This window comes from Lissotriton vulgaris, chromosome 1_1 (genome assembly GCF_964263255.1).
Source record: "Lissotriton vulgaris chromosome 1_1, aLisVul1.2, whole genome shotgun sequence".
Taxonomy (NCBI): Eukaryota; Metazoa; Chordata; class Amphibia; order Caudata; family Salamandridae; genus Lissotriton; species Lissotriton vulgaris.
Window position 1 is genome coordinate 1,114,028,297 of NC_141685.1, and position 21,037 is coordinate 1,114,049,333.

The 21,037-nt window shown below is 44.6% G+C and overlaps 1 protein-coding gene across 6 annotated transcripts in view; it reads right to left on the reverse strand.

Annotated features, from left to right (window-relative positions):
* Positions 1-21,037, reverse strand: part of RFX1 (regulatory factor X1) — a 646,755-nt gene that overhangs the window by 144,305 nt on the left and 481,413 nt on the right. The gene's annotated exons all lie outside the window — the stretch shown is intronic.

Consider the following 21,037-nt stretch of genomic DNA (forward strand, 5'->3'; position numbering starts at 1 on the left):
TACTCAAGAAAAAAAATCTCTAAAGGAAAAAAGCATCAGAATAGGAAATATTTGTGTAAATTCACCACTGGCCCCAGTGTGGATCTGTTCTGACGGAAATGTCCCCTGAGTGCAAATTGGAATCCTGATTTTTAAAAATGTGGTCCTGGAGCAACGCTAATCTAACGTGTGCAGAAGCCTAGGTTTCCCCTTCCCATTGTAAGGTCCAGGATCCGTTCTATGACCTAGAGGGCCTCACCAACTCGGCCCCTTATATTTATCAATGGACTACAGTCCTTGCCCTGGGTATATCACATACAGTGGTGGTGGCAGCTGCAGTATAGCGTGTTTTGTGAATTTATAGAGTGACAAGACCTTTCTCTCTGTGTCAGTGACTGTGCAGTCTACAGATTGCATAAGTAAGGGTGTGTGGGGGGCTCATGTATGGTAGTAGCACTTGGTGTGTTGTATGAGACAGAATACTGGAGCTAGTGAAATAAGTGTTGGATGCCCCTGGTTTAGCACGGCTCAAGATGGAGAATGAGGAGAGCTTACCCAGACAGAGGAAGTGCATACCCTGCATTGCTGTAGATGGGGTGTGCAGACCCAGACAATTCAGGTGAGGAGGATGGAGACGGGGCTACAGTTAGAAATTCCTTGAGAACTGTGGGCCAGAAGTACAAAGCACTTTTGCAGTCACAAATGGCCTGATTTGAGGAATAAGGCCATTTGCAATCTTAAAAATACTTCTTCATATGTACAAAACGGGAGAGGATGTAGCCTTACGGCTAGAGCGGTCGACCTCGAAGCTGGCTATCCGGGTTCGGGTCTCGGCAACGACGCTCAACATCCTGTGATTCTGGGCAAATGACTTCCCAAGAGGACTCGTTCCTTTGCGAACTAACCTTTTGATACATAGGTTGGGTCTAAAATTAGTACTCTAGTCTAAAATTGCAACTGGAATTTTGTGACCAGAGTTTAGTACATCCGGTCCATGTTAGCAAAAGGCTGTTGATTAGTTCTTCTTAACACTGCCATGTGGTAGATGGAAATAATGGGACAGCCGTTTCTGGTGTTTTAAATAAGAAAGTTTCTGGACAAGGCCTGCTTATTGTCTTTCTCGGATTACTGCTTCGGGAGACCAATGGCAGCCAGGTGCAGAGAACTCAAACAATGTTTTGGATACTGCTTCTGTAGCTAGCCACAAATCTGCTGTGAGAACCATCACTCTGCACAATGACATTTGAAAGAGAACCAACTCCTGAAAGCCTGAGACAGGGGATCCACTACCCTATCTGGAAAATGTGTATACAAATGGGAACCCAACCACCCTACTTAGTAGAAATTGCAAGTCCTTCATGACCAAGGAAGGGAGTGCTCCCTACAGTCCTGTGAGGACTGCTGTGTGACCAGCGTTGGTGTCAGCCAGTCTTACTGGGCTCCTGGGTCATCACCTGAAGTCTACAACTTGCTGGAAAATCAGAGGGTCTGCCAAAGCACCTAGACGCCTACCTGCCTACTCAGAGAGGGAAGGGGAGTGCCTGGTCGAAGGAGAGATATTTGAGGAGGAGAAGCCTAGCCTGTTCCCAGGGTGTGGGGCACCTAGAAGTAGCTGACTACTCAAAGTAGTGAGGCCGGTGTTAACCCAAAGTCTGCAGGGTCCGATTGAATCTAGTTGCTGCTCCCACCGTGAGCTGCCTATAGAAATATTCACCAAATTGTCTTGCACAGCCTGGGGTCCCCACCACAGACAAAGGGTTATGTGCTGCTGCTACCGCACAAGGTCCCCACCCGAGAGAAGCTGGTGCAGTAGTCGCAGTCTACTCAAAATGAGAGCCGATGTCTAAATATGAGGGGAGGAAACTGTTGCTGATAAAACAAGGCTTTGCCAGAATGGCATTGATGGCCCAAAAGACTCTTTGGGTTAATCACTTGTGATGTGCGCCTTTGTCTTGCCTATGCCTGTACCCATATCTTTACCTGCGTTACACGAGAGAGTATGAGGGAGCAAGCAGGCACCCTAGGGATTTCGGCATTATGTTCAGTCCCATAGGGGTATAGAACCCTGTAACCAAACCACCTCAAGAACATGTTGTAACACTAAGTGATTACAGAACAGGCTAATATTGGGTTGGATAATACTTTATTATGTGTGTTGGTAGGGTGTTTAGATTTGAATTCTTGACCCTCAACCCCCAAAAAAGTCCTTCCACACTACCTTTCTGAAATGACTGAATGCATGCTATTGCTAACCTGAGAGCTAACGGACGAAACAGCTGTATTTGGATAAGAGTGTATAGCCACAGACAGACCCTAGGACACCAGTGGCAAACAACCTCAACCACCACGGTTGGGACCCAGTGGCGCCTCTCTGGCCTAGGGCCCCACAACTGGGGCATGACAGGCCTCATTCCTGGCACATAAAAGCTCTTACTTAGAGTCAAAAATTAACTGAGTGGCCAAATGCCACTGTACTGCATTGTCGCCTTATTTGCAGGATTAATGCAACAGTGCAGCTTTTCTTCTACATGAAGCTTTATGACTACACTTTCTTTTCTTTCTCAAACAATATACAGTAAATATACATAAATATATAGGATACATAGGAAAGGGTAACCGTGTAACGTGTTCCACTATTAGAAGACACACAAATAGGACAACCAAGTAATATGGTTCAATAATACCATTGAGGGGTTCTGGTAGCATCCGAAAGTAAGAGGTCAGAGGGAAACTGGTTGTAAATGTCAGCAGAGACCCGAGCTGACAATATAGAAACATTTTACCCATGTATATTTTTTAAATTACATAGTAAATTTGGTTCTCAACGAATCAATGCTTTTTTCAAACAAGGAAAGTTTTACTCAAATTCTGGAGTTCAATACTGAGTGGACTATACTGGTCTATAGTAAAGCAAAGAGAAACATATTTAGTTATTTATCATGATTTAATAGTGTTGAGTTCAGTACAACTTGTTTACTTCAAAGATTACGTTCCAGTTTCAAGAATGACTTATGATCATGTAGTAGAAACCCACAATGCACCTCAGATTATTGTGTTTTCTCCCATCAGAGCAGGTGTATGCGCATGTGTAACAGTGAAATTAAACTGCTTAGTTAAGTTATGCCAGCAACTCCTATACTTTTTAACCACAGAGGTGGTGAGTGGTTATCTGAAACTACAACACAAACATCAAGAAACCGTATTTACAAGTAGCATTTTCCATTTGCAGCATGTGCTGTTATAGATCACATGCTTAGAGATAACTTAGAAGTACAGCCCTATTACCTTAAGTCTGAAGCAGATAGAAAGTGTATGTAGTTGTAGTGAATAATGTTTTAGGGCAGTGTTGGCCACTTTGCGTTCCTTCCTTGCATGAATGTCCAGACACTAATGTCTGGTGAACGCGTGTGCAGATGACCATGTTACTGCCTTACAAATATCAGTTCATGGGATGTGGCTTAAGAAAGCCACAAAGGTACCTTTTTTGGGCATGAAATGAGCCTGCAGACTTTCTACGAGTTGTCTGTTTTCATGTGCAGAACAAACATGAATGCATTGTAGAATCCATCGCTCTACGTCCCCTTTGGCAAATTGGTGAGGGTGCAAAGGAAACAAATAACTGTTTTGTTTAGCGTACGGGTTTGGTCCTGTCCATGTATTAACTAAGTACAAATTGGAGTGCAGTGATGTTTCTGCCATTTAAAGGATATTTAATGAATTTTGGAAGCTCAATGGTTCGAGGAAGGTGAAAAAGTGATTCAGCCTTTCGGAAAAGTGGGAGTGTATGTATTACTTTGTCTTTCTGAACTTTAGCTAAGCATTAATCTACTGATCACCCTTGCAGTTTTCTACCTCTGAGTACGCAAATGATTGCAATCAGAAAGCCAGTTTTCCAAGGCAACGTCTGTATTAAGCATGAGTGTTATAGTTCAAAAGGCAGACACATTAGTCTTACTAATACAATATTAAGATACTTGCTGGGCACATGGGGTGCTCCTAGTGGGAGATCATTCCTCAACCCTTTTCAGAATGCTCTGACACTAGGACTTTTCAAATGTGTAATGTATTGTGTGTTTTGGAAATAAGCGGCTATGGTAAATTTGGCGTAGTGTATTGTTATACAATCTGATTATACGGTAATGTGGCTGTATCAACATTTCGAAGAACTAAGATTACCATGCTGATTCCTGATGCATTATGCACACCAATGCGGGTATTAGTGGAAGAGGTGGAAAAGTGTACGCCAATGTCCCTGGGCAGCTTATCAACAAAGCATTGAGGGTGTAGAAACCTGGGGGCATTTTTTGTTTTCCACTGTAGCAAACAGAACACTCTGGTGTGAACTCACTTTTGAAAGTAGGTTTGAGAATCTTGGGATTCATTTCTCACTTGCACAATTTCTGACTGGGCCTGCCGAGGAGTTTTTGAAGAAAAAAATGGCTGTACCTAGAAGAGAAGATGTTGTACAAGGAGGAGAATTTTGTAGTTGAGCGCAAAATCTTGCATTTGTTTAGAGATCTAAGATGACATTAACTAGTATGTCTCTCCTTGGTACTAAGTACAGTCCATGGTTGTCATATTGTTGGTGCAAATCAGGACAGTTTTATGTTGTTGCGAAGCTTTTAATGCTAGGAATACTACTTTCAATTATAAGACATTGTGTCACAATTGTTCTGCATTTCCATTTCCCCTGAACAGTGAGATGGGCAAGATAGCTCCCCATTTCTAAATTGAAGTGTCTATGGTAAGACGTATGCACTCCTGGGGACCTACAGTCACTATATGGGGAGTTTGTCTGTATTCCATCATTGCAGTTAGTGCTATATTTGAGGTGACAACACTACTAAACGTTCTGAAGCCTAGTTGTCTGCTTCCACTGGGATGACAGACATTCTTATAAAGGACACATATGTAAAAGTGCATTGAGAAGCTAGTGCTCTGCATAAAGCCATCATGTTTAATCGTTTAATCACAATCCTCAATATCAGAGATGTAATGTCTGGAACATTGGAACCAGTCTCTGAAATAGTTGTACTCTCTCCATTGTTGCAAAAACCTGTATTAACTAAATGTTTAGCATTGTACTCAAATATTTTTGGATTTGGAGCGGGTGCAGATGGAATTTTGTTGGTGCTGCTGGTGAACCTAAACATATGATATTAGGACACTGTTTTCCAAGTAAACGTTTGTATTACGCATGAATGTTATAGTTCAAAAGGCAGACACATTATTCTTAATAATACAATATTAAGATACTAGCTGGGCACATGGGGTGCTCCTAGTGGGAGATCATTCCGCAACCCTTTTCAGAATGCTCTGAAAATAGGAATTTTCAAATGTGTAATGTATTGTGTGTTTTGGAAATAGGCGGCTATTGCCTGCAAATAGTGATATTGGAATAGTAATTATTATAGAAATAAAAGAATTTTACAACAATGGAGGGACCTAAAATAAGTGGAGGTGTGGTGTTTCATTCACAGGAATTATCAAAATGTTTCCACTTTATTATGGAACATTCCTGTGTAGTGGGGCGACGTATCTCCTTAAGAAGAGTCATACACTCAGATGCCAAGTTAAGGTAACCAAATTAGTTAAGGTAACCAAATTAGATTACCTTAGGAGCAAAATTGATGGATTAAACGAATATGAATTGGAATGGTAAATTTGGCTTTAGTGTATTGTTATACAATCTGATTATACCGTAATGTGGCTGTATCAACATTTCGAAGAACTAAGAGAACCATGCTAATTCCTGTTGAATTATGCACACCAATTAGTATTAGTGGAAGAGGTGGAAAAGTGTATGCAAATGTCCCTGGGCAGCTTATAAATCAAGCAGTGAGGGTGTAGAAACCTGGGGGCATTTTTTGTTTTCCACTGTAGCAAACAGAACACTCTGGTGTGCCCCACTGTTGAAAGTATGTTAGAGAATCTTGGGATTCATTTCTCACTTGCACGATTTCTGACTGGGCCTGCTGGGGAGTTTTGAAGAAAAAAATGGCTGTACCTAGAAGACACGGTGTTCTACAAGGAGGTTAATTTTGTAGTTGAGTGGAAAATCTTGTATTTGTTGAGCGATCTAAGATGGCATTAACTAGTATGTCTCTCCTTGGTACTAAGAACAGGCCATGGTTGTCATATTGTTGGTGCAAATCAGGACAGTTTTGTGTTGTTGCAAAGCTTTTAATGCTAGGGATACTACTTTCAATTATAAGACATTGTGTCACAATTGTTCTGCATTTGTCCATTTCCCCTGAACAGTGAGATGGGCAAGATAGCTCCCCATTTCTAAATTGAAGTGTCTGTGGTAAGAATTATGCACTCCTGGGGACCTACAGTCACTGTATGATGAGTTTGTCTGTATTCCACCATTGTTGTTAGTGCTATATTTGAGGCAGACTTTATGAGATCGGTCTGAGGGGGACGGTGCTAAGCTGGTTTACATCTTTTTTGGTTGGCCGCCGACAAACGGTCTGGGCCTCTTTTAGCTCTGCTGAGATGCCGCCATTGGGAGTCGGAGTCCCGCAGGGCTCTGTGTTGAGCCCGACTCTCTTCAACATCTTTATGACCCCTCTGGCGGCATTGGCTGAGTCTTATGGGGCCCAGATCGTATCCCATGCCGACGATACCCAGCTGGTCTTCACCTGTGGGAAAGGAGAGGATTTCGATGGAGAGAGTATCCGAGAGTGCCTTGGGGCTGTTTTCAAATGGCTCCAACTGAACAGCCTCAAGTGCAACTCAGATAAATCTGAGATACTCTTCTTCGGTTGTCAATCCGATCCAGACTTGCAGGTATGGTGGCCCGCGGACATGTCTCCTCCGGTGCGATCGTCTCAGTTGGCTAAGAATTTGGGGATCAAAATTGACAACTGCCTGACTTTAAGATCTCAGATCCTTGCCCTCACCGGCACCTGCTTTGGTCTCCTGCGTATGCTTCGGAAGTTTTTCCCTCTGCTATCCGAGGACCATAGGAGGACTACTGTGCAGGCCTTAATCGGTTCAAGACTGGACTACTCCAACGTCCTTTATCTTGGCCTGCCGGAATATCTCCTGCAACGGATGCAGGTGGTCCAGAATGCGGCAGCGCAAGCCATTTTTTGGCCTGCACAGGCGAGTCAGAGTCTCTGGCTTGTTGCAGTCTCTTCATTGGCTGCCTATCCGGAAGCGGATAGTTTTTAAAGCCTTAACTCTTGCACATAAGGCCCTTTATGCCTCGGGGGCTAAATACCTTCAAAGGAGGCTCACCTTTTATCGTCCGTCGCGATCTCTGAGATCAGAGTCGATGTTTCTTGCCATTGTCCCTCGTGTGAAAAAGGCCCGTATCGGATGTCGCTTCTTTATGTCTCGGGCTCCACAGCTGTGGAACTCGTTGCCCCTGACACTTTCAGTACCTCAAATCTGCTGGCCTTCAGGAAGGGCCTGAAAACTTGGCTTTTTGCTTCTTAGACTCCCTCTTACTGCTGATCCCGTTTCTCTTTTAATGTCTGTGTTGTGTTTGGCTTTTTCTCAGGTTGTCAATAAAGCGTCTGGACACTCTTGAGTAGCTGAGCGCTATAAAAGACATAAATAACATAACATAAATAACATAACTAGACGTACTGAAGCCTAGTTGTCTGCTTCCACTGGGATGACAGACACTCTTATAAAGGACACATATGTAAAAGTGCATTGGGAAGCTAGTGCTGTGCATAAAGCCATCATGTTTAATCGTTTAATCACAATCCTCAATATCAGAGATGTAATCTCTGGATCATTGGAACCAGTCTCTGAAATAGTTGTACTCTCTCCACTGTTGCAAAAGCCTGTATTAACTAAATGTTTAGCATTGAACTCAAATATTTTTGGATTTGGAGCGGGTGCAGATGGAATTTTGTTGGTGCTGATGGTGAACCTAAACATATCATATTAGAACACTGTTTTCTTTGTGAGTCGAGCATTGCTGAGCAGTTTTTCCTTTTTTCTGGCCAATCATCTGGATAAAGGTAAACATGTGTTTTTGGGTGTTGTTCATGATTCTCTGGTTCTTTACTTGAACCATTATCTAAATGTTGTGATTTTTTCATGAAGCCAGTTGTGCAGGCTACATATACATACCTCAGGGATACAAAAGACTCCTAGGGCAAATAAAAACCCTCACTTTTAATCCTAACACATCTTTTTTGGTTGGCCTAGATATAGAAAGTCTATATTCTAGTCTACCACAAGATGACACTCTGAGGGTTCTAGAAACATCACTTAATACCATCATGTGGGAGTAGAAGACACCGAAATCCTTCCTCTTAAGCTGTGCGAACTGGCATTAAAACAACAATTTTGAATTTGAGGGTCAATTGTTCCTACAAACATACAGAACATCAATGGGCAGCACCTTTGCCCCCAGTGTAGCTGGATTGTATGTCTTCAATTTTGAACAAATACATCTGTTCAACCCCCATATGCCACTGACCCAAAATATAATATTCTACAAGAGGTACATCAATGATGTCTTTCTCATCTGGGAAGGATCTGAAGAATCGCTCCAGACATTTTTCACTTTGATAAATGGCTGTGATCCCCATCTAAAATGTACACACACTACAACCAGGGAGACAATCATGGTCCTGGATTTAGATATCACAAACATAAATGGAAACTTGATACTAAGACCCATTTCAAAGCTACAGCAAAGAACTCTCTACTGCATTTTTCTAGCTTTCACCCTCGGACACGAAGGGAAAATTTACCCTATGGACAATACTTAAGGTTGCGCAAAAATTGCAGCAACGTGCAGGATTTCAAACACCAAGCCCAGACATTGACCTCTAAGCTGAAAGAATGTGGTTATACTGACAGGATTGTCAACAAAGCTAAATAGAGTGTTCACAATCAAAACAGGGATGGACTCCTTGAACAAAAACCACACAGTGAACCAACTATCCCCCTAACATGCGTTACCACTTATAATCCAGTGTCAAACCAGGTTGCACATATCATCCACAAACATTGGAAAATACTAAACACAGGGAATCAACAGTGCGAGGAGCCCCCGTTTTTTCTTACAGAAAAGGGAGAAGCCATAAAGACAGCTTGGTGCCCACTAGACATCAACAGCATACAAAACAAATTAACACCATACACAATGCATGGGGTCTCCCTAAAGTGACTGGGCACCACCCATTTAGCAATAGCAGTGTGTGCCATTCAACAATAATGACCAAAAACCTTAACCTTGAACCAGGGAAGATATGGCAAATACGTAAGCACACAAACTGCAACACTTTGAATGCCATCTACCTCATCAAATGTCCTTGTGGATTGAGGTATGTAGGCATGACCAGTCGCAGAGTCAAGAAACGCATCTGCGAGCATAGGAGCACCATCCGATGTAAACGAAATACAACTCGAGTGACGAACCATTTCTTGGAGAAAGGTCACCACAAATGACATGGAATGGGTTATCATTGACCAACTGGAGCCAAACACCACTAATGTTCAACAACAGCATCTGGAGAAAGAGCAATGTTGGATATACCATTTGTCCCCGCATCTCCATGGGTTGAATGACAATATACCATGGAATAGTCTTGACAAATAATCAACCTGAAACTAACTATAACTGCATGTACTATTAAGATGTTTATACCTACACAGCATTTCATGTCATTATGGGTCTGTACCAATACCGGGATCCATAAGATAGGGACTTGACTATAGCCTCCCTAAATGTTATTTATTATTTATCACATGAGGTTAAAAACATTGCATACAGTCTATAGTCACTAATTGTTGTATTTCCCTTCTTGGGTTCCCTATTATTCGATACTTTAAGCAATTATTTGAAAAATCTGCATTTCCATATAGGAATGCACATATTTTTGTGCGCTTCTCAAATGCCCGTAATATATTTGTTTCCACCTTATGCACATCAGGCATAGATAATCAATATGATTTTTCGGACCTAACAGACAAGTACGATGTTGGCTAGCCACCTACACAATTAGAACTCCGCATCACACCATTACCCAGCAACTGTAGCAATACGGAAGTTCCTCAAGACGTACCATCAAGGAGCTCCCACTGAAGCAGTCAAGTCTTTTTTCACGCCTCACGCGCCACAGCTAGTGACGTGGGGACGTGTTCTAAACACTACCAGGAAGTTTCCAGCGGTTTTGTTTCTTAAATACCGGCTCTGGTCACCAAATCAGGATGCATCCTATTCCCCAGGAGACCGGAGCAGGTTCAGAAGCGGGCAAGCACTTGATAAATTAAGATCCTTTCAATTTTATGGGGCAACTAACCCTTTTTTGCTCGCGGAATACCTAGTACGCAGCCCTACATTTTCTGGCAATTAACGCTGATTTCCTATCAGTGACATGCTAGTATCTAATTATCGTCCACCTCCCTCTTTCTTTTACAGAGTGTGACTATAGGGGCTTGCCCCTCTGGGGAACAGATTCGCTGTGGAATCTCAAAGCTAACGTAATTATGCACATTGGGCGACTTAGCGAACGGGGGTTTTAAGCCACCATTAAATGCAGTTCATCACAAAGCTTAGTGATAATATTAAAAAGTACACTGCGCAATCGGCATCACGCATCTGCTTTTTTTTTGTTTTTGCTGCTGATATACTAACTATTACTAAATAAGGAAGATAGTCCACGTGATTTCTGTGCCACAAGACCTACGCAGTTAATCCCTTTTCAGTAACACCACGACAAAGCGCCTTGATTAACGATGCATGTACACCAATATGTCACATGCATGACACATTGCTCATTTTTAAACTGCCTGCTTGATTTGTGTATGAATGCATTCACATGTATGTGACACTGAGTCCCTTGCAACCACTAAAAATTTGGCATATGATGAATGTCTGAACAGCAAGTTCATGTTTTATGTGATGTTTTGTCTTTGTTATTCTTTCCGCAGGTACATTTTCTCAGCAGTGGATCTATAACAAACGATTAGTCCACAGCATGCATAGCATTAGCGTGTGTGCTGCAAACACATGTGGTATGATTTTTACCACCCACTTGTTCACTGTTGTTAGCACCACTAGCACATTAGATAGGTCCTGAAGAAAGCCTTACAATTTTTTTCATATAAGGCTGAAACATGTAGACCAGGGATAATTAAGACCAAATTCACTAGCCTTAAAAAAATGATCCACCTTCTGTTTTAAACATACCATGAGCCACAGGGAATAAAGTCATTAACAGTTGGAATCTCAAGAGGAATTTTTAACTTACACCACTTCATCACATTCACATGAAAAAAGAAAAAAACAGCTCTACTGTAATCAGGTGTCGCAGCACAGCTGGGTAGCATTCGGCTACTCAGCTGGGAACCCGATGATGAAGCATGACATCAACTAGGTTGGTGTGTGAGGATTCTTTTTTTTAAAGCTTTATTTCGATAAAAGTCATTATCATAAAAGCAGATCAGTATATAAAAAATTACAGTTAAGTACAATTTTAAAAAGATTCTATATCTCTGTTCCAAGCAATAGTTTCAGAAAATATTTGTTCAGTTATACGAAGCCAGTTAGTTTGGTAAATTAAAAAGGTAAACAATTAAAGCAGCATTTCCAGGTTCCAGAGATTTTTCTAAAAAAGAATTAAACAGATTGTTTTAGCTTTTTGGCTCGAATAGCCCAGGCCCAGGATAGAAATTTGGCTAGGGCACAAGCATAGGGTACGTAACTGTCCGAAATAAGTATCCTAATTGCCACATCATTTATTTTTATTTTATTTTATTTTAGCTGTTTTGTAGCGCGCTCATATACTACCAGAGTGTCCTGGCGCGTAAAAAGAGAAACAAGCATGTGGCCGGAGAAAAAAGTAGAGATCTAAATTTTCTTTTTTTACTATTAGTATTTTAATAAGCCATTCTGAAAAGATAAGTTTTAAGTGCCTTCTTGAATGTCACAAAATTTTCAGTTAATCTCGGGGAAAGGGGGAGGGTATTCCAAGTCCTAGCCGCGGTGACAGCAAGTGATTGGCCTCCTAAGCGAACTCGCTGAAATCGGGGTACTCTTAGAAAATTACAGTCAGCTGAACGCAAAGCCCGAGTAGGGACATAGCGGGAAAATCTTTCCCTCAAATAAGAGGGGCCAAGGTCATGAACTGCTTTAAAGGCTATAGTAAGAATTTTAAAGGTTATCCTCTGCGCTACTGGCAGCCAGTGTAGTTCCTTCATGTGAGTCCGAGTACTTTCTCTATATGGCACATTGCACAGTAGACGAACAGTTGCATTTTGGATGATCTGAAGCCTTGTGATTAAAAAAGCCGGAGAGCCACACAGCAGAGAGTTGGCATAATCGAGCCGTGATAAAATAAGGGCCCTCGCGACAGACTCTCTTGCTGAAGACGGCAGATAAGGAAAAATCTTCCTCATGGCTTTTAGGGACCCGAAGCACACCCCAGTGAGTTTTTTTATGTGTGCTTCGAATCGCAAATCCTCCCCAAACCAGACTCCCAAGTTTTTAGCAGGAATATTGACGGAGCCTGGCTGGGGAAAATCGGAAGGCCACAGAGTTTCTCTGAAGTTGGGCGGAAACTGGCCATATAGCAAGATTTCTGTTTTATCTTCATTGCACTTCAGCTGTGCTGCTGCTAACCAGTTGAACACAGCGGAGAGGCATGAACGCACAACCTCAGTGTCAGTGTTCGCATCTGGCCACGTAAACAGGAGTTGCGTGTCATCCGCATATGCTATTATTTTTGCTCCCATTTGTTCAGCTAAAAAAATAAGAGGAGTGAGATATACATTAAAAAGGAGGGGGCTCAAAGTAGAGCCCTGGGGTACTCCTGTAGTAAGGGGTTTAATCGAGGATGAGTAAGGAGGAATCCAGACCTGCTGAGATCTATCTGAAAGAAAGGATTTCACCCATTCCAGAGCGGAACTCGCTATGCCGATATCGGCCAGCCGTGCCAAGAGAAGTGTGTGTGGAACAGTGTCAAACGCAGCAGAGAGGTCCAATAAAATTAGGACCGCTCTGCCGCCACTGTCCAAACACCCTCTAATCGCCTCTGTAACCTCTACCAGCACTGTCTCTGTGCTATAGGCTGCACGAAAGCCAGATTGGGCTGGATGTAACGCCCCTGAAGATTCCACAAAGGCATTAAGCTGGGAAAATGCAAGCTTCTCACCAATTTTAGCCATAGCTGGCAGAAGAGAAATAGGTCTGTAGTTGCTCGGCACAGCTGGATCCGCGCCTGTTTTCTTTAGCAATGGCAAAAGCTTAGCCTGTTTCCATATTTTAGGGACAGTTGCAGTAGAAAATGATAGTCCTATTATTTGGGAGACTTCAGAAGCCACTACTTCGGCTGCTTCGGCCAGCACCCGGGCCGGGCAGACATCCCCGGGAGCACCAGATTTTAATGATTTAATTGCTGCCAGGGTATCCTCGACCGAAGGGGGGATAAGTCTCTCCATGATGATGATGGGTGGAACCTTAGTTTCATTGTTATCCATCATCTCATATCCTCCTCCAACTGTTCTCAAACTGTGTTGAATGTTAGCAATTTTCGTTAGGAAGAAGGAGGAGAGCTTTTCACACCATTCGGTAGAAGGACTCATAGATACCTGCTCAGCACAGGGAGAGAGAAAGCTCTTCACTATCGAAAAAATTTCCCGACTGTTGTTATTAGCTCTCTCAATTCTTTTAGAAAAAAACTCAGTTTTTGCATGTTTGATGCTAGTATAGTAATCTCGCTGAGCTGAGCGAAACACTGCTTTAGCCTGTGGACAGTAAGCTAATCTCCATGCTCGCTCCAGTTTCTTGCAAGCAAGTTTCAGAGTACGGAGGTGGGGCGAATACCATGGTTGAGAAGGAGTCATCCTATTTCTGCCTGAATCAGCCTTCTTCGAAGAAGAGGTCACCGCTGCTTTCAACCATCTGTCGTAAACCTGTAGCGCAGAATCCATATCTGCCCCTAAGATGGGTCTGTTCAAATCAAGGTAGGTCATCAAATTACCCACGTTGATTTTTGGGGGGCCCATTGTTTTAGCAGACTTAAGAGGATCTCTCAAGGCGAACCAAGAGAATCTAATCAGCTGATGGTCGGACCAAGTAACTGCTTGTGGGGCCTCGACCATCAGTGGGAAGTTAGTGCATACAATGTCTAAGATATGGCCACCAGAGTGGGTAGGGGAGGAAACCCATTGGGTAAGGGAGGCCAGATCAAAGTAATCATATAGCAACTTTCTTTCTCGACAATCCTGGACATCAACGTGGATATTAAAATCACCCAGCATTAAAAAGCGTGAAAACCTCAATGCACGGGGAACAAGAGTCTCAGAGAGAGCTTTAAGAAAGGGGCCAGAAGGACCTGGAGGCCTGTAAATAAGGGAACCACCCAGTGTGAAATGAGGGGATAGACATAAGGCAAAATTTAAAAGCTCACCATCAGCTAAAATATCTGAGTCTTCCACCTTAAGAACCCAGCATTCTCTAAAAATAATTGCTAGCCCCCCGCCCCTGCCATCCTTCCTGTCCTTCCGTTGAATTTTGAACCCTCTAGGGATTGCCAATTCAATATCAGGAGCACAGGAATCATTCAGCCACGTTTCTGTGATAAACAACAGGTCTAAAGCACCTTCTTCTAGTAGAGCGTAAATGTCAAAAGCATGTTTGCTCATAGAGCGGGCATTAATTAGAGCTGCCGAGATAGAGCCCAGCTCAGAGGCGGGTTCAGGACTGGCAGTATCATGTATACAGCAAGTAAAACCACAGGTAGAGCACGGGGTAAGACTTACAGGGTCAAGTATAGTACAGTAAGATCTTTTGTCTAATGAGGGGCGAAGCGCCATCAGAGACGCACAAGTATATATAATGATAGGGCTGGGCAAGAGCGATGAAAGTCCGCCAGCCCGCCCTGCGTCCGCCACGTCCGAGGCGCGGACGGGCGCAGACGGGCTGACCTTTGGCTTACCTTCGGCGCGCCTAAGGCGCGCCCGCCATGCGCGACCGCTGCGCGTTGGTGCAGGCATGCTAATTTTATGCCGCGTCCTCTCTCCACCAGCTAGAACGCTGCCACCAGTTCTGCTGGGGAGAAGGACTACCCTCAAGATGGCCGCCAACCCTCGCCACAACCGAGATAGCAGCTTCGGTCAGAGGGGCCAGGAGGGGCTTTCCCCAGATAGCCGGGTGCGTGAAAGCTCACCCGCGATGAACCTGCACAATTTTAAAAGTTAGTCAGAGTGAAATAACAATTTTAAAAGCAATACGATCTTTGCGCTAAAATCTGAACACACAGTATTAGAATCCCCGCTGTTCAAGAATGTGGCCACAAGCAAAGCGGGAGTGTCAGGGAGCTGCCACCACCCTTAAGACCCACCGCCATCATGGCTCCTAGTCCCCAGCTGCCGGCATAGGTTTTTCAGCCACACCCTCCTTGGAGTAGCATACTCGCCGCAAACAAACAAAAAATGCGCTAGTGTCTCCGGTTTAGCAAGGCACGATGGACATAGATCAGATTTTTCTATACAAGATTTCCATCTTTTAGTGAAGGTGTTCAGTGGTAAGGTTCCCGTTCTAAATCTGAAATACAAGGCCCTATCAAAGGGTTTACCAATAGTGTCCAGATAAAGTTCCCGCCTGGGACAGTCTTTGAACATCAGGAAGTCCTCTGTTAGCCTGCCTAGAGATGTGCTAGAATGTCTTTGAGAGCAAATCCAGTCCCAATAAAGCTTTTTAAGTGTTTGCTTTGGGGGTGAAGTTCTACTTAGCCATGATTCAAGTTGGCCCAACTTGGTTAATAGGGTTTTCATATCTTTTAGCCATTTGATTTTATACCAGCTTGGTGAAGACATAATTTCTTTGAGGCCTCTGGCATATCCACTTAGTTCTTCTACCTGCCAAATACGGGCCCATAATAGTAACGGGCGAAATTTCGCAATTTCGCCAATCTGGGTACAGCCAAGGTCCATGAATAAAGGAAGTGTCGGGGTGCCTTGTGGAAAGGACATTATTTCTCTGCAAAATTTGTTCTCAGATCTTTGCAGAGCGTCAATGGACGAAAAGCCCCAAAGTTCCGCTCCATAGAGGGCAGAGCTAACACCTTTAGCTGTATAAATCTCAAGGGCTGTTCCTATAGGCCTTGTTGTACTGGAACGTTGCTCTCTCAAAAGGGCGCCTGTAATCCTTTTGTGGCTCAACAGCATTTTGTCTAGGTGTGGCGTCCAGTCCATTTTGTCTGAAAGGCGTATCCCAAGGTAATCAAAGACTTTCACCCTTTCCAGGAGCTCAGCGTTTAGGGTGGGGGAACGCACATGTTGTTTTGGTGGATTGAGGACAAGGTACTTCGTTTTGTTGGTATTTATTACCAGGCCTCGATCGGTACAAAATAATTGGAAATTGTCCAAAAGTCTCTGGAGTCCCATTGGGGTTTTGGAGATTAAAAGCGTATCATCCGCGAAGAGGAGGGTCGGTATGCGTTCACCGGCCAGGGATGGCTCATCAGATGGATATTTGAGGAGATGCTCAACCACCCCATTGATGTAGAGAGAGAAAAGGGTGGGAGCCAGAACACATCCCTGGCGGACTCCTCTCTCGACCGGAATACTGCCCGTTTTCTCCCCTCCAGGGCCCCACCTAACTTGGGCAAAGCTGTCCTGGTGTAGTCTGACTAATAGGGATAGTAGATAGTGTGGCAGCCCCATGTTAGCCAGTACTTTCCATAATAGGTCCCTAGGTACGAGGTCAAAGGCAGTCTTTAAATCGATAAATGCGAGATAAAGACTGCCCTTGCCTATTACCACAACCTTCCAATATACCATCATGAGCCTGAATGCTTGCTCAATCGTTCCAGTGCCCACTCTAAAACCTGCCTGGAAGTCGGTAAGGATTTTATTTTCTTCTACCCAGTTGAGGATTCTGAGTAACAGGACTTTGCCGACAACTTTTTGGCTGATATCTAGCAAGCTGATCGGCCTATAGTTAGATGGGTCATCCCTCGAACCTTTCTTATGGATGGGGACCACCTCCGCCCCCTTCCATGATGAGGGAATAGGGGCTCCCCTGCAGATGGCAACAAGGAGGGAGTGAATCAATTTACCCCATTTGGCGCTATCGGATTTTAGCAGATCCCCGGGAATCCCATCAGGTCCGGCCGCTTTTTGTGGAATAATAGAGCTTATTGCGTATTCCACTTCCTTAAGCGTAAAGTCGAAGTCGCTGGGGCAAAATATATAGTTAGTAGTAGGCGTGGGTATGACAGGCCTTCTCCCGTTGGGACCGTCGTGACAGGAGTAGAGTTTAGAGAAGTGATCCTCCCACACCTGGCTTGGAATGTTGCAGGTTAGGAGATCACTATCTGGTCTATTACGTGCCCTTATAGTGTCCCAAAAACATTTGGAGTCTTTTTACAAGCTTGCTTCTTTAAGGGTTAGCCAGTAGGCATCTTCCCACTCCCTTTTAGCTAACCACAAAACCTTTTTATGTTCTCTTCTAGCTGTTTGAATTAATAAGGGAGACTTCCCTTTAACTGCCTCAATTAGACGTGACTTGGCCTTTCTGCATGATGCAGAGTACCAGTCGTGCCTGCCTTTGGGTTTGGTTAGAGGTTTGGGTTTCCCTATAGTCCCTTTTACCCAAAAAAGGTCCCCTATAGTTTTTATGGCTACTTCATAGATAGTAGTTACCTTATCTGCTGCCATAATTAAGTCTATGGAGCCAATTTCATCTTGTGTGCCTTTAATCACCTCTTCTATAGTGGACAGTTTATCAGTATTACACAAGATTTTATTCCACTTAAGGCGTCTTCCACAAGAGGAGACAGTAATCTCCTGTGGGCAGCTTGGTGGTGCTGACGGCGCTCCAGTGGACCAAAAATTAGTTAGGGTTAAGGAAAGTGAGTTATGATCACTCTCAATGGTAGGAATAACAACCATATCGATGACCGAACTCCAGAGCCCCCGGTCCAGCAGAATATAGTCAATCCTTGTGGAGTGACCAACTCTGTTGAACGTAGGGGCACCCAACTGATCAGAACGTGTGCGGCCATTTGCTGCTCTTAATCCAAACTCTAAGGTAAGTGCATTGAGCTGTATTGCACTGCGAGTCCAGCGCTTGATGGGTGGAATAGAGAGGGTGGGAATACCCCACCTACTATCCTCTTCTCCTAAATCAGGTATTCCTTCTAGGGGGAGTGGCTCATATGTGCAGTTAAAATCTCCTGCTATTATGATATGGCCAGGTTTGCTCTGGTCCCCTAGTTGGGCCTCAAGCTCCGCTACTGTTGGTGAAATGCACCCATTTTTAAATCCTCTAGCGTAGACATCGTAGAGATCTAAAAATAGACCCCCACGTGGGCCCGATAGAGAAATACCAAGGATATCTGGGTTTCCTGCCTTCTTTAAGGTTATCCGACAGTTAAGCAAAATGCTTACCCAGATGATGAGCCCCCCTGATGGCCGCCCCTTCCCTGCCTTAGGTTTTACAGCTGGTGTAAAAAATGTAACAAACCCGACACGATGCAGTGGCTCGGTGGTCCAGGTCTCTTGGAATACACAAATCTTGTGGGCGTCAACCAGGACGTTCCACTCCGGGAGGCCTAATTTCCTAGAGATCCCCGCAAGGTTCCAGCTAAGGATTTTTATCTCGCCATGCGCTGGATCACCATCGGGGATGACAATAGTTTGAAAATTTGGTGGGTCTACACTGTCCCCAATTAATATGTGGGGAAGTGATATTGGGGGTGTCACTGCTGGGTATTCGGGGCATATGGGGAAGGATGTGGCTGGCAGTACATCCTCCATATCATTATTGGTGGAAGCGGGATTTATATCTAGACCTTCCATAAAATTAAGTCAATCTACCTCATCTAACACACAATACCTATTTGGATGGGCGAATTGTGAATATGAGGGATCGAAAGAAGGGGGCAAATCCTGCCATGGCTGTTGCCACTGGTGGTTAGCAGGTAGTGGGGGCTGGAGGGATTGCTGCCACTGCTGGGGAGGTTGATATAGGGGTGGTGGGTGCTGGAAAGGTTGATGCCACTGAAGGCTAGCATGGTGTGGGAATAAGGATGAGAAAAGTGATGGCTGTTGCCAATGTTTAGTGGCATGTTGCGGGGGATACGCAGGCCCTCTGTTATTTGGAAAAGTAGGCCGATGGGGATTTAGACTTGGCGGCATGGGAAGGAAATAAGACAAGGGGAGTGGGTTGATTTGGGTAGAAGGACCACTGTTGGGTGTGTTACATATGAAACTGGCTGCCCCTATATCCCTAAAGTTGACTGTAATTACATCCCCTGGTATTGTTTTCTTGCTCCTGCCCACCCAGTCCCCTCTACGCACAGTAAGAATTTTCCCACTCATATTATTAGGTAACGGTTTGTGTAATTGAAGCCACTGGGCACATTTGTTTCTTAACTCTACAAAGGTTTCTTTTACTCCCTCCTTCAGTGGGGGAACGGCTGTCAGCACAACCACAAAAGGAGAGACTTCCGGTGGCAGGCTAATTGATTTATAACGTGCCTGCTTTGGCTTAGAGCCTTCGGGCTTGTTTGTAGAGTGAGGAGCTGCAGAGTTAGTAGGCTTTCCTGTGAGATCTTTCGCATGTGAGATGGTAGTTTTATTACCACCAGCTGATTGTTGCAAGGTCGAAGTAACACTCACCGCCTTTGGAGTAGATAGGAGTGGGGGTTGAGCAGAATTATTCCCTGAATGTGACAAGTGTAGTACGGCTGGATCCTTGGTGACTGATGGTATTTTTGCTTTGTTAAGTGCATCTTTAGGGAGCTTGGCACAAGGGGAAAGCTTGGGAAGTGTTTCTTTAATCCCTTGTGGCTGGACAGACCCAGGCCCATTCATCTTATTGGGCCATTTCGAATTTATTAGCGACGTGAGTCTGTCAAGTTTGGAGATTAGAGGCTTTATTTGTGCTGCTATTGTGGCCTCAAGGTCCTGTTTGAGATCTGTTACCATGTTTTCAACCCAACAGGGTATACCTGGCGCCAGGTGCGGAGTAGGCGATACCAAGTTATGGTTCCTGGCTTTAGCTTTGGGTTTTTCCTTAGGCTTAGTCTTGGACGCTACCTTTGTTGGGGTAATAATAACCTTACCCCCAGAGTCAATAGGCACAGGAGGTGTTGCTTTATCCGTTTGCCCATCCAGGCTTGGCTCCGTCTCTTCAGATGTCTGACAGGTTTCTAGATCTGGGGTAGCCTCAAGATCAACAAAGGACGGATCCGAGTCAGATTGGGTGACTGACAAATCAACAGCATTCGGTACTGTGACTGTGCCAGTGGTAGTCAAAGGTAGGGGTAGGGAACAATTAATCAAGGCTTGTTGGGAGGGTGAATTTGCGTTCGCGAGAGAGCCCAAGGAAGAGCGCTTAGCGTTCATGAGGTCCAGGGAGACTCTTTTTTCCAGCAATACAATACTTTTATCAATGGTCTCATTCACCCGTGAGATGAAAAGATCTATAGGGCCAGTCACTTGTGCTACCCCCATAGCTTTTTTAGTACAGCTTCTAGTTCTATTGCGCATGGTTGACATCTGTAGTACTGGGCCAGATGCAAGATGGGGCCTTGCTGATGGATTAGGAGCGAAGATACAGGGGATCAGGGCCAGGGCCGTCCTCTGCCGTCCTTGAACGGCCTTAAACGGCCCGCTCTTTGCCCGGTCTTCGCCCCGGCCTTAGCCCCGCGCGCGTCCCGCGTGCGCGTTGTTACCTCAACTTATCTAGGGGGAGGTCAGGTGAAGGGGGCGGGAAGAGGACCAGCTGCGGCCGATCCGAGCCGCTAGGCACGCTGGTCCTCGCAGTCCCGCCTCTGCCCTTGGTGGTCAGCTGTTAGTACCTGAAGGCGCGTTGGTGCACAATGCACGTCGAGGGACAGGAGGCCAAGTCCGCAGTTAACAAAGTCTTTGCCTACGAGCGGCGCCCGCGGAGCGGGGGCCGCGAGGCGTGGCGAAGTGGCAGGAGAAGAACACAAAGCAGGAGATTCACTCCAAACAGGTAGGGACCCAAGGCGCACTCACTCCGTTGAGGTTTTATTGGGAGGAGGGGGCGGGAAGAGGACCAGCTGCGGCCTATCCGCGCCGCTAGGCACGCTGGTCCTTGCAGTCC